The sequence below is a fragment of the Giraffa tippelskirchi genome, chromosome 7, assembly GCF_054371585.1.
Source record: "Giraffa tippelskirchi isolate mGirTip1 chromosome 7, T2T-mGirTip1v1.2.pri, whole genome shotgun sequence".
Taxonomy (NCBI): domain Eukaryota; kingdom Metazoa; phylum Chordata; class Mammalia; order Artiodactyla; family Giraffidae; genus Giraffa; species Giraffa tippelskirchi.
The window spans coordinates 123587700-123602313 of NC_137281.1; the positions used below are offsets into that span (position 1 = coordinate 123587700).

The 14614-nt window shown below is 45.0% G+C and overlaps 1 pseudogene; it reads right to left on the reverse strand.

Moving 5' to 3' along the window:
* Nucleotides 1–1116: 1116 nt before the first annotated feature.
* On the reverse strand, nt 1117–14614 carry LOC145513845 (ubiquitin-conjugating enzyme E2 R1 pseudogene; annotated as a pseudogene).

Below are 14614 nucleotides of genomic sequence, written 5' to 3' on the forward strand. Positions count from 1 at the left end.
GGAAAACAGACAATTATACATTTTTGAGGCATGTAAATTGATGCAACCTCTAAAGAGGGCAATCTGAGAATATTTATCAACATTTAAAATGTGCATACACTTTCACATATCAATTCCATGTTTAGGAACTTCTCCTACAGTTACATTTAAGCTTCTGCCTGGAGAAAAACATAAGGATATTTATTGCAGTGTTGAGCATAATAGCATATTTTACCATCTCAAAAAAGAAATGAAAAAATAGTAAAGCTTGTTTACCCTCTACTTTAATCCTCCGATTGTTCCCCATCAGCTATTGACATTCTCCTGATCTGGCCCCAGCATACTTTTTCTATCTTGTATCTTGCTACACCCCTTACACTTGGCCAAATGAGCACTCTGTTTGCCCTGCCCCTTCCCCATCTCTGTACCTCTCTTTGTGCTGACCCTGTTTCCTGTTGCATGACTTGCGCTGTTCCCAGCCTCTCCCTTCTTCCACGTGAATCCTAATTACCTTTATAACCTGACTCACATGCTATCTTTTTCTGAAGATATCCTTGGACATTGGATCCTCTATGATTTCCCATACGTAGTTGAAAATTTCTACCTGTCCTGACTTTTATTTTTGGCTTCTCATAAAGTTGCTTTAGATTCTAAACCAGAGCAGAGAGAAGAGATGACACCCAAGTTAACCCATCCACTAGTGAGTTGGGATCTCTCTCCCCCGAGTGTCTGACTCCACCCAGCGGGAGCTGCAGTCAGGGCGGGAGCTGCAGTCAGGGCAGGGCGTGGGGTGGAGTGGGGGTGGTCCCAGGCCCCAAGGCGCTGACCCCTTCCCCTATCACCTCCCTGCTCCCCTTCTCCCCCTCCTTCTGGACCCAAAACATCAGTTCAGCAGTACTGTGGCCCCCGGGGCATGACAGCAGGCCGGGCGGGGGCTTCCCCACAGGCAGAGAAAGTACAGGGAGAGAGGCCCAGGGCCGGCAGAGGCACTGAGAACCCACACGATTGGACCCGCTGAGGTAAAGTTTTTAAAGCTTACTCAGGGGGACGTGGTGTCAGCAGTCCTCATGGCTCAGCTGTGGGCCTCATATTGGGCCTCGCCATCTTGAGGTCATGGTGGTAGAAGAGGCCCAAGCACTAGTTGAGCAGCGGGTCTTCTTGCTGCAAGAGGCCGCGAGATGGGACCTTCACTCTGTTTCACCCAGCATCCACCCTTGTCCCCAGGACCTGCCTCCTGATGACGTCTGCCTGCTCCCGGGCCTGCCTTCGCTCTCTTCTCCTCGCCTGTGCATCACAGAGGTGTCCACACTGGCAGGTAAGACTGTGTTGAATTCGTTGAGGAGGGAGATGATGCTCAGGAGGATGATCCCATGTTCCGGGGGGCGTTCCCTGGCCCAGGTCGTCTAGCGGGGAATGAAGGATGGAGATGCACACGTCTTGAGCCTACTAGATGTTGGGGCACCGCATCTTGGTGGGGAACGAAAGGCCGGCCAGGAGTAAGGGTAGGCGATGGCGATCTATAGTTACGCCTGCAAGTAGCAGCCCTCGGAATAGGTGGTGGAGTGCTGCACCTCCCAGTAGGCAGGTCGCCCTCACGCACCAGGGTCACCCGAAGCCCTCCACTTGCTCCTCTTGCAGCCCCTTAAGCTCTGGCAGCAGGGCCTTCTGTGAGCCCTTCTGTGAGCGGAGAACTGGCCTGGCAGCTGTCCTGCCCGGCACCTCTCTGGGTGCTCCCCTGCTCTGACTTTTAACATGTGACCCTTTGGGGCTGGAATGATAGTGATACTTTGATGTCTTTGCCCTTTGATGCAACTGTTTTCATCTGGGGGAAAGGATACAGCCTACATAAGACACTATTAATGTACAGCCTCACCTCCCAACCCCAACAAAAACATCTTTCCTGTTTCTGATTATATAACATACATTTACAGTTGACCCTTGAACAATATGGGTTAGAACTGCATGGGTCCAATTACACACGGATTTTTTTTTCAAGAGTAAATGTACACTACAGTAGCGCGGGAGTTGCAGTTGGTTGAATCTGAGAATTTGGAACGAGGCATAGGGACAAAGTGGGCTTTCCTGGAGGCTCAGTGGTAAAGAATCAGCCTGTCAATGCAGGAGACTCGGGTTCAATCCCTGGATCAGGAAGATCCCCTGGAGAAGGGAATGGCAACCCACTCTGGTATTCTTGCTTGGCCAGTCCCATGGACAGAGGAGCATGACAGGCTACAGTCCATGGGGTCCCAAAAGGGTCAGACACAATTTAGTGACTACAACAACACAGGGAGGAAGCACCTGTACAGAGGGCCCTATCCAGACTGCTGACAGTTCTCTGTGCAGAGGGTTGGCATCCTTAACCCCCTGAGCTGTTCAAGGGTCAACTGTACTTAGAAATGTGGAAAACCGTACACTCCTGTGTGTTTAGGCTGTGCTCTGTGTGTGTGTGCATAATGGAATAAAAGAAAAATAAATTTCCTGAAATAAATTCCCTAGTTAAAAAATATACATGTTTAAAATGTTGCTGTATGTTGCCAAACTGATTTCCAGAAAGATTTATGATTCATTCAACATTTATTGAATTCCTAATGTGTGCCAAGTACTGTGTACTATTTCAGGTACAGAGCTGAGCAACATCACATGTAGTCCCTGCCCTTGTGGAGTCTTAAGTATTTCTAACAGAAGACACATATACTGTGAGAAACTATAGTAGTGTGAATTCTGTGTAGTTGGGGAGTTCAAGGACGACTTCCTGGAGGAAGTGATATTTCAGATAAGGCCTGAAGCTTCAGTTGGAGTTAACTAGATTGTGGGGAGGTTGAGGGGGGTAAGAGATTTTCAGCCTCAGCCTTTGCAAATGTGGCTTCTAGTGGAGCACGGTGTTGAAGAAGGCTTGTGTGGCTGGAGCAGAAAGGGAGCGAAAGCATTAGGCAAAATGAGGCTGGAAGTATAGGTAGGGAGCATGCTACTGGTGGCTTCGTAGGTCTTGTTGAAAATGTTATTACTATTCCAGTGCCAGGAGAGATATAAGCAGCGATTGGGGATTATATTTATTTTTAAAAAAGATAACTTTGGCTGAGTAGAAAGGACTGATAAACAGAGGCAAGAGTGAACACAAGTTGACAGGTTAGGAGGCTATTTTAGTAGTCCAAGTGACAGATAATAACACTAAACTAATCTGAAGCACAGACAATAATAAGAAATCAAGGCAAAGATAGAGGAAAATGGATGCTTTTATGATTTTACCAGTTAATACCAATATTAGAGGGGATATCATTGATCTTTTTTTGTCTTGGCCAATCTAAGAGAGGTGTATGCATAGTATAAATTATATAATATGGATTATATATACAACTTAGAATATGAATTATGTATGCAATTTCCTTTGATTATTAGTAAGGTTGGGCTTCTTTTTCTTTTCCATTGGCCATATTCATTTTTATTCATTTCTTCTTTTGAATTATCTGAACATAACTTGGTCCATTTTCTTCTTCTGTTCTGGTATCCAGCCCAGAATCCTACATTGCGCTTAGTTGTCATTTCCTCCTTGTCTCCTCTGGTCAATGACAGTTTCTCAGATGTATGTTTTTATTAATCATTTAAATAAATCATTTGTATACTGATGCAAGGCAGAGCTTGGTAAGAATCTAAGTGCATAATGAAGGCAAACTTAAATCAACTTAAAAGAGAGCAGATGATAGTCTGTGATATACGTTGTAAATTTTTTAAAGTTTTTTTTTTAAACTTGGTTTGTGTGTTTGTGTACATCTGTTTATGTGTGAAATCATATTATTTCACATTATTATTTCTGGCTTTGGGATAATGTTTAGAGGTCCCTCCATCCCAATGGATAGAACTCTTTATGTGCATTATATTCTATTACTTTTACAACCATATATTGTCAAATTATATCAAATAAGATACAAATCAGACATCCTCACCCTATTCTTTATTCTCTCCACCCTCAACTTCACCAGATGGGGTAATAAAAAACAGAATTGAGGTGGCGCTTATGATACAAAATCAGCAGTGTCAACATGACGATGTCATAGTGTCTTGCTCTGCTCTGAATTTCTTTGACGTTGCACCTTACTTGGGTCCTGACCAAAGCCTTACCTGTTTGGATACTATTCTTTAACTGTCTTTCCAGTCCTACCAGATCATGAGTTACTTGAGCATAGGAACCACGTTTTTCTCATTTTGTGTAATACACTTGTGACTGGGCCTGCCTTCGCGGACTCTGACAACATAGCATTTTAATGCATCTATTCCCATAAAGAAAAGAGAAACTCGAAACACAGTGTTGAAAATGTAGATTTTCTCAAGAGTTTTGTGAGGCATTTATTGGAAGTAAGAGTCCCTCATAAATCATACAGCAGGACAATCACATTTCTACATCAGGCAGCATTTCTGTGTTCTTTCTCTTTCCCTCTGGTCTATAGTCTCTCTCCAGTGAGAGTAAAAATTCTACTCAGCAAAATAAAACTCTCCAAGTTAGCCTAATAAGGGCCATATATTTTTATTCAACCCCACCCTTAGGGGTTTCAATTCATTTTATCATGACTGTATCCCTTGATTTTTTTTTTTTTTAATCAGAAAACTTTGGGCATGGCAGAGAGTCGTCCAGTGCTTGTGGGAATCAATGAATTGGGCCACGATGCTGCTCTAATATGGGATTTATGCAGTTGACTTGGTGTCTAGGAGGTAAAAAAAAAAGCTATTTACTTTTCTAATTACTCTTATTTTCACCTGATGGAGAAAATTAGGACTCTATTGGAAACCCACAATAATTTTACGGGCTATCAGGTTAATTATAATAAGGATCTATCTTATATTCCCACCAAAGGGCTTAGTTACTGGAGCAGCATTTTCTTAAATGGTGCCTTAGCAGGGACCCAGAGGACAGTGTTATTGAAAAGTGAGCAGATGGTCTGGATGAGTTGAGAGTATGGATGTCACCTGCCTGCCCTAGCGGGCCAGCCAGATGCAGATCCATTTGGGGTGAAGCCTTTGGGCTAGAAACCAACAGCCCTTAAATGGAATGTTCTATCTTTTCCCTGAAGAGGGGAGTTGAGAGGCTAGAGCCATACTGGACAAAGTAGGTGTAACCAATCTTAGTCCTAAAAAGCAAGCCATGTGCACACGGTGAGCAAATGAGATTAGAGGTGGTTGGCAAGGTAGCCGCTTAGCTTCACATCACCTGCTGCCTAATTCAGAGCTGGGTTAGTGGAGGAGTCATGGAATATTTGAATATCAACTGAGCGCCAGGGCACAAAGTAGGGTCAAGTTTACATTATTAGAAGGTTAATGTCCTGATATCTAAATTTTGGCCTAATGATGAGTAGGGTCAGTTTCCCTCTTTTGTTCCCCCTTTTCTTGTCCTAATGGCCTCACCCTGCTTTCTGGGCCCTACTTAGCCTTAATTTACATATAATAAGTTCCCCTTTTGTGAATTGCGCTCTTGGTGACCATGTGACCTCTACAGAAGTCACTTTCTGTCTCTTAGCCTCAGTTTCCTCATCTGAAAAATAAAGGGAAAATAATGAAAGATAATGTGGGTAGAGCAACCAGCACAGTGTGTGTGTCTGACTCTGTGCAACCCAATGGACTGTAGCCTGCCAGGCTCCTCTGTCCATAGGATTCTCCAGGCAAGAATACTGGAGTGGGTTTTCATTTCCTTGAAATGAAAACTTCCAGGGAGTCTTCCAGGGATTGAACCAGTATCTCCTGTGGGTCTTGCACTGGCAGATGGATTCTTTATCACTGAGCCACTGGGGAAGCCCAACCAGCACAGTACCGGTCACCTAGAAGGTGCTCCTGTGGTTAGTCTTAGGAGAAGCAAAGGCTGTTTCTGGATGTCAGGACACATGGGGCTTCACATTCTCTCAGAACATTGGCGGGGGATACCTCAGCAGCAGGGGTAGAAGGAGCCTTGCTTCTCCTGATTCTTTGCAGCATGAGTTCTCAGCATTTAGATTCTTGCCTATTTTGACACCCAGATGATGGCTCCTTGACATCACTTTGAACGCCTCAGCCCCTGAGTTATAGCTTCCACTGACCCCTCTGAGGGGGAGGACAGTGGGCTGGGACAGCTGCAGGAACCATGGTAAGGAGCCAGTAGAATCAAAGCTACAACTGGGTTAATGACACTGCGGTGCTGGGGTGGCTGTCATGAGGACCGTAAAAAAAGGAAGAAAAGAAATCCCAAGACCCAAACAAAGCCAGATGTGACTTAGGAAAAGAGCATCAAGGGATTGCAGTATAGGAATTTGTTTTCCTAACAGCAAATAGCTACTTAATTGGGTTAAACTAAATCGAAAGACATTTTATATTTACATCAAAATTAACCCAAAAAAAAGAAAGCTAGATGAAAATCTAATTTTTTCTACTCTTCCATTTCCCCTTTTCTTTCTTCATTTTCCTCTCTTCCTCCAATACAATGAAACATTCCTTCTAATTCTCCCTCGGGGCTCAGGTAGGCTGGAACCAGTGCTGTGGTAGATGTAATCCATAAATGGGAATCTTGGAAATGTCACCTTTCCCCGAACTTCTGCCACTAAGCATACTTGAATCTGAGGCAGAAACCTCTATTAATATAAATGTGAGTTTAGTGTGCTCCAGTTTCTGCTCCCCTTGCCAAGTTTCTGCCTGCCCAGAGAGGGTGACTTTTCGTGATAGTGGGCCTAAACAAAGACCTCCCTGAAGTGGGGCAGAGATGAAGAAAAGGGGAGACATTTTTGAGAGACCTGAAAGCCCCATGATGTGACTATGCTTGCAAGAAGGTCAGGAGTGACCAAAAGACAGGAGAAGTTTGCAGGAGCCAATACAGTTTAGGAAAGTAGAGAGGAGGCTGAGAGTCTAGTGGGGAGAAGAATCTAGGGAGAAGCCTGCAGAAAGCTGGGGAGGAGCCCTTCTCCAAATGTCAGGGTGACTTGGAGTACAGCTTGGCCTCATTGCCGTGATAAGATGCAGAGAAGCCAGACAGAGAGGACTGTGCATCCCCACCAGTAACACAGTGGTGAGAGATGCTATGTTTTGACTGGAGTGGAGTGGAGGACCCAGTTGCAGGGCTGCAGGGTCACAGGCAAGGAGAGGGGCTGGATAAGAGCAGACCATGAGAATGAAACAGACCGCAGGCCTTTGCTTTTGGGTCCTGAATATCTGTGATTTGTCTACTTTTTACCAAAGAGCATTCTGTTCCTCGTAGCTAACTCTATTACCCTCACTGAAACACTGGTCACGGGAACAGACACGCTCACAAAAACTCACCCTTGGCAAATATCACCAAATTAAGATTTAGGCCAGAAAAGAAAATCAGACAAAATTATATTCTTATGTTTCTTTAAATCTACCATAAAACCCCAAACCTCCAATGAACTAGATAATCTCTCCACAAAAATCATTAAGTTAAAAATAAACATTAAAAATTGACTGACAGTCAACAAGAATAATAGAAAATGTAAAACCTTCAGACAAGAGCAGTAATTATCTTATTGATTTGAAGGATTAAGGGGAAAAGACGGGCCTTGGGGGTAAGCTATGACTCATGATTGCTGCCCTTTGGCTGGAAACTTCAAGGCCTGATGGGCGGTTACATTTTAGGATCCCAGAAGGAGGCCACCCACCCCCACCACATGAAGAAATTTGTTCAACAGACTGTATTCTAAAGCAGTTTTACTAACAATAATGTGGCCATACGATCAAATGAACTAAAAGTACTTTATAAACTGTGATAGTCCTCACAAAGGCAGGTGGTACCTTAGTCCTGGAGGCCAGAATTTAGATCTGGACCACTGCTGTACTCTCAGAGAGGTTGAACTTCTTTGTTGAACAAATGAGTCAGATATTCTACAGATAATATGCGTGTGTGTTTGTGCTCAGTCATGTCCAACTCTTTGCAACCCCAAGAACTGTAGCCCACCAGGCTCCTCTGTCCATGGAATACTGGAGTGGGTTGCCATTTGCTCCGCAATCTACAGATAATACTCTTCTGATATTACTCCTTCTGATTATATGCAAAGATTTGAGGTGGGGAGAGGGAAGATGCTCATTTACCATTTGCATGCATATGTGCTAAGTTGATTCAGTTGTGTCTGACTCTTTGCGACCTTGTGGACCATAGCTTGCCAGGCTCTGTCCATGGAATTCTCCAGGCAAGACTACTGGAATGAATTGTTTGCCCTCCTCCAGGGGATCTTCCCAACCCAGGGATCGAACACACATCTCTTACATCTCCCACATTGGCAGGTAGATTCTCTACCACTAGCACCACTATTTGCCATTTGTTTGTCACCTAAACTGTCCTGGGTGACTCTGTTAATTCCTGTTCTGACTGGAGGGATCCTAGGGAAAAACAGTCCTCTTACTCAGAAGGGGGTTGGAGAAGATGGCATTGCCAGTCTTCTACCATGTGGACCCTTCAGGGTTCTCCTCGTGATACCATGTGACTTGCTCCCACTGTGCTCACTGCCATGCTCCTCTGTGGCCTATTTGGGCTGTCTCAGGATGTTCATTTCAGCCCCTAGAAACTCAGACATCACTTGAATTTTGTGATCCAGTCCTTGGGCTTTTCCTTCCCAAACCACAAATGAATCCACAGTAGGCTCTGTGGTTTTGTTTTTGAGGCTTCTCTTGATGATAGACTCCATTCACCATTTATTCAATAGATATTATTGATGACTTACCCACTGCCAGGCCGGCTGCTGTTACTGAAGATCTAGCTGTGAACAATACCAATGAGTGCCTCTTCTTAGGGCTCCTGAATGTTAGTGACTGGGGGAAGGTCCTGGTGGACCAGGCTCCCTCTCCCATCCCATCCTGGGGCGGGCTTTGCAACAGGAAAGGGAAGAGAAGTATGTCTGCTAATTCCATGTAAGTAACAGAAATGACAGTACAGCCTTACCCTCAGCAAATTTAGTCTCGTTCACCTTGGCTTTTTTTTTTTTTTAATAAATTTATTTATTTTAGTTGGGGGCTAATTACTTTACAATATTGTAGTGGTTTTTGCCATACATTGACGTGAATCAGCCATGGGTTTACATGTGTTCCCCATCCTGAACCCCCCTCCCACCTCCCTCCCCATCCCATCCCTCTGGGTCATCCCATTGCCCCAGCCCTGAGCATTTGTCTCATGCGTTGAACCTGGAATGGTGTTTTGTTTCACATATGATAATATACATGTTTCAATGCTATTCTCTCAGAACGTCCCACCCTCACCTTCTCCCTCAGAGTCCATAAGACTGTTCTATGCTTCTGTGTCTCTTATTCTGTGTTGCATATAGGGTTATCGTTACCATCTTTCAAATTCCATATATATGCATTAGTATACTGTATTGGTGTTTTTCTTTCTGGCTTACTTCACTCTGTATAATGGGCTCCAGGTTCATACATCTCAATAAAACTGATTCAAATGTATTCTTTTTAATGGCTGAGTAATATTCCATTGTGTATATGTACCACAGCTTCCTTACCATTCGTCTGCAAAACACTCTCTGACATAAATCACAGCAGGATCCTCCATGACCCACCTCCCAGAATATTGGAAATAAAAGCAAAAATACACAAATGGGACCTAATTAAAATTAAAAGCTTCTGCACAACAAAGGAAACTATAAGCAAGGTGAAAAGACAGCCTTCAGAATGGGAGAAAATAATAGCAAACGAAGCAACAGACAAACAATTAATCTCAAAAATATACAAGCAACTCCTGCAGCTGAATTCCAGAAAAACAAACGACCCAATCAAAAAATGGGCCAAAGAACTAAACAGACATTTCTCCAAAGAAGACATACAGATGGCTAACAAACACATGAAAAGATGCGCAACATCACTCATTATTAGAGAAATGCAAATCAAAACCACAATGAGGTACCATTTCACACCAGTCAGAATGGTGCTATCCAAAAGTCTACAAGCAATAAATGCTGGAGAGGGTGTGGAGAAAAGGGAACCCTCTTACACTGTTGGTGGGAATACGAACTAGTACAGCCACTATGGAGAACAGTGTGGAGATTCCTTAAAAAACTGGGAATAGAACTGCCATATGACCCAGCAATCCCACTGCTGGGCATACACACCAAGGACACCAGAATTGAAAGAGACGCGTGTACCTCAATGTTCATCACAGCACTGTTTACAATAGCCAGGACATGGAAGCAACCTAGATGTCCATCAGCAGACGAATGGATAAGGAAGCTGTGGTACATATACACCTTGTTTTTATATGGTTTTTAGGAACCTTTACGTTGTGATTAGTCAGAGGACTGGGCTGCCCATGCAGATGGCCTTGGAGAGTAGAAGGAACTGCTCCCAGCTATGACTGCCTCCAAGCCTGTTAATTGTACCGTCCTTTTCCCTTTTCCCTGTCTCTTGGTAGGAGTTGTGGAGCATAAGTTGGTTGATATTCATGGGAGCTATTTGGGTTGAGACTTAGGGTCAATGTTTACTATCTTGTCCTCAAAGTGTACCCCGGTATGAACCTTTTCTTCTTTCTGTGGAGCCATGCAGTATGAAACCTGGGCTTTCCAGGAGGTGCTAGTGGTAAAGAATCCGCCTGCCAATGCAGAAGACACCAAGAGATGTGGGCTAGATACCAGCATCAGGAAGTTCCCCTGGAGTAAGAATTGGCAGCCCACTCCAGCATTCTTGCCTGGAAAATCCCATGGACAGAGGAGCCATGTAGTATAAAACCTATGACACTCCAGTTCTCGGCTGTGTACTTAGGGCTCTTGAGCCCTCCTTCTAGGGTCATGGTGGAGCAAGGCTTTCCTCTGCTCCAGGAGCTCTGTGTGGGTGCTCAGCTTCATGAAACAGTGAGCTCTTGCCACACTCCTGCCCTCTGCCTTGGGTTCCTGCAAAGAGCTTGTGGGGAAGGTGTGACCACCCCTCCCCCTCTGCCAAGGCTCGTTGCCTTCTTGTGCAGTAGGAATGTATATGTGTGTGTGTGTGTTACTTGCTCAGTTGTGTCCAACTCCTCGCGACCCCATGGTCTGTAGCCCACCAGTCTCCTCTATCCATGGGATTTCCCAGGCAAGAATACTGGAGTGGGTTGCCATTCCCTTCTCCAGGGGATCTTCCCTACCCAGGGATCGAACCCAAGTCTCCTGGATTGTAGGCAGATTCTTTACTGTCTCAGACACCAGGGAAGCCCCAGGAATGTGTATAGTGAGGTGCTACTCAGTCCTCCAAAAGCTCTGATAAAAGAAACTGACAAGTCTGTGATTGGGTTTTCCTCAGGGGTCTGTGTGAGGGAGTATTTCACCCAAGCTCTGGGATGACTTCAGCCCAGCTGCCAGTTTTGTTTTTAGGAGTCCTTGAACAGGTCTGATCTGGTCATGGGAGCTATTTGGGAGATAGCTCCATATGCTATCTGTCCCCAGGGAGCTTGAGTCATTTTCATTTGTTCAAAGATTTGGGATTGTTTCATCGATTGTCGAAATAAATTAATCACAGGAACTTTTTGAAGCTAGCTAAATCCATTCTTGAACAAGGTGAGCTTATAAATACAGAAAATAGTCAAAATAAAGAATTGGTGTTGGTAGTAGGGAACCGTGCAGAGAATGGGAAACACTCACAAGACTTGCCTTCACCATAACAAGAATTTTCCCTGTAGACCTCTGTCCACTTTACCCTGTTCTGTTGCCTGATGATGTACACAGCTCCTTCTCAATAGCTTGAATTCTGCCTCCTTCTTTCCAAGATTGTTTTTTTGGCTGTGCAGTGTGCATGTGGGACCTTAGTTCCCTGACTGGGATTGAACCTGCGTCTCCTGCAGTGGAAGTGTGAGTCTTAACCTCTGGACCACCAAAGAAATCTCTGCCTTCCTCTTTCCCCTTTTCCCAACCCTCCCTTGAAGTGGGGAAGCACACAGAAAGAACAATGCCCCAAACTACAGAACATTAATGGAATATTCACTTCAAATGAGATTTTTAAAGAGGCACTTTAAATGCAGGGAAGACCTAAGTACTAACATCAATGTTCCTGTAAGCAGAAAATAAAATCTACAAATAAAGTTTTAGTGGAAGGTGTATCATTCTATTTCATTAATATTCATATTCCAAACTCATATACACAGTGAGAGAGAACTTCAGGAGATAATTTGCTCCTAGGAAATAAACAACAGCCCCAGACCAGCCTAATAAACATTCAAAACAGCATCCACGCCAGGCACAGGTGCTCTCCATTTGCCTCCGGACTGATGTTTAGAAGGCTAGAGCTCTGAGCAGCGTCATGACTGGTGCTCTGCCTTTGCATCCACATGTTGGTGGAGTGCGATGGGCTGACTTGTCCTACCTCTGTGTTGGAGGGGACAGGGTTCCCCAGGATCTTCCTAGTAATACACGTCTTCCAGTTTTCCATCTTTGTGTTCGGAATGACACTTTTCCCAGCCTCCCCTGACTAGTCAAGGGCAGGCTAACTCTGAAGAAAGGTGATTGAGTCTCCTGGCCTCTGACTCACTGCAGAACCCTGCTGTGCCCTTTAAACCTGAGCTCCAGTGACCTGCTCTGTGTAGCTCTAAGATGGTGAGATAAATGCACATACCCCACCCAGAACCAGGAGAGTCTGAGTTTTTGAGAGTGACCTGACCTTGGAGAGGCTCAACTGGTCTATGGGAAGAGATGGTCTTTGCTGCATATTTGTTGTTGTTTAGTTGCTAAGTTGTGTCTACTCTGCAACCCCACGGACTGCAGCCTGCCAGGCTTCTCTGTCCATGGGATTTCCCAGCAAGAATACTGGAGTGGGTTGTCATGCTGTCCTCCAGTAGATATTCCCAAGCCAGGGATCAAACCCACGTCTCCTGCACTGTAGGCAGATTTTTTACAGCAGAGCTTTATTAACCTACCGCTTGTGTGCTCAGTTACTCACCAGGGAGCTCCATAGGTGTGGGTTACACCAGAAGAAGCTAAATCATCTGCATGAGGAGCACCCTGGGGAGGGAGGGAAGGTCTGATTCTTTTGTGACCCCTCTGGATTGTAGCCCGCCAGGTTCCTCTGTCCATGGAATCTTCCAGGCAAGAATACTAGAGTGGGTTGCCATTTCCTACTCCAGGGGATCTTCCTGATCCAGGTATCGAGCCCATGTCTCTTGTGTCTCCTGCATTGGTGGGCGGATTCTTTACCATCGAGCCACCTGGGAAGTCTTTCTATGTATAAAGAAGGACTATACTCACTGTGTTACTCAGCCTTCATGGTGGGGTTCCCATTTTGCCCTTGAGGAATCCAGAAATGACCTTTCCACGTTGCAGGCTCTGAATACTGGGCTTTTGTTTCCAATCCAGTGTTGCTCTTCTCATGCCACAACTGCCCTGGAGATAAACTGAGACGAGTTATGAATTCCCGAGGAAATCACGTCCACATTCAAATTCCTCACAGTCATGTGGGAAGGAAGGCCAACAGAAGAGAACATTCAGATTAGAGATGCAGGGAAGTAACCTGGGGGAAAACCAAGGATTTCAGCAGAATACGTTTGAATGGGAAGGGATCCTAAAGACACCTCATGGGAGAAAACCACACAAATTGCAGCTGAGAAACCCGGAGAAGTGTCTGACCCAGATAAGTAAGGTTGGGTTTAATCTCTCGATTCTGGTTGCTTAATTCCCAAACTGTTTTCCTGTCAGGTCTGCACAATTAATTGGTCTAAGGAGATAAGGGACCTCTTTAGATTAACGTCAGAAAGGGAAAAAAAATTGCACATTCTCTGGTGAAAGTGTCAGTTTTTCTTAGCTGACAGAGAAGGTAGAACAAATGGGAGATTATGGATGAGTTTCATATTCCAACTCACTGGATGAACCTCTCGACTTCCCAGAGCCTGGGTCCCCTCCTCTCTCCCCACCTTCCCTGTAACCCACTAGGCTCCTCTGTCCATGGAATTTTCCAGGCAAGAATACTGGAGTGGGCTGCATTTCCTTCACCAGGGGATCTTCCTGACTCAGGGATTGAACCCGCATCGCTTCTGTCTCCTGCATTGGCAGGAGGTTCTTTACCACGGGTGCCACCTGGGAAGCCCCTATTATGATTATAGCTGCTGCTCTGTTTTCTGTGACAGTCTCCAACCAGGTTTCGTTTATCCAGCGTCTTCTATTTCAGTAGTTTCTAGTAGTTTATGGTTCCTGGACTCAACCCCCGATCTACAGAATCAGAATCTCTGGTAGGAGCCTAGAAATCTGTATTCTAATAAATGTCCTACAAATGTGGGAAACACCAGCCTGCTGAGCAAATTCTTCATTTGGGCCCTGAAGCCAATTTAGGATCAAGCTTCCAGCACTTTGGCCTACTTTGCATTTCCTCAGCTACTTTGCACACTGGCCACGTCTTCTTCTTGGTCCTTGAAGTGTTCTCTCTTCTCATCCTGTGTGAGGAATTGCTGTTCTCCTCCTAGAGCACGGGATGATCCTGCATCCTAGCTGTGCTCCGCTATCCCTACTGCCTGAAAGGCTCCCATGGCCAAGCCCTCCCCAATTGTCATTCCAGTGTTAGGCATTTTTTCTTCTTTTCTGCTTCTTTCCCTGGTTCAGCACAAGTCCTCATTCACACAGAGCCAGCAGTGGTTGTCTCCTCCATACACCTGTCTCTCAGCTCACCTAAGCCCCCTCAGAGCTGGGAACTGGATTCTGATCATGAGAAACGAAGGAACCAT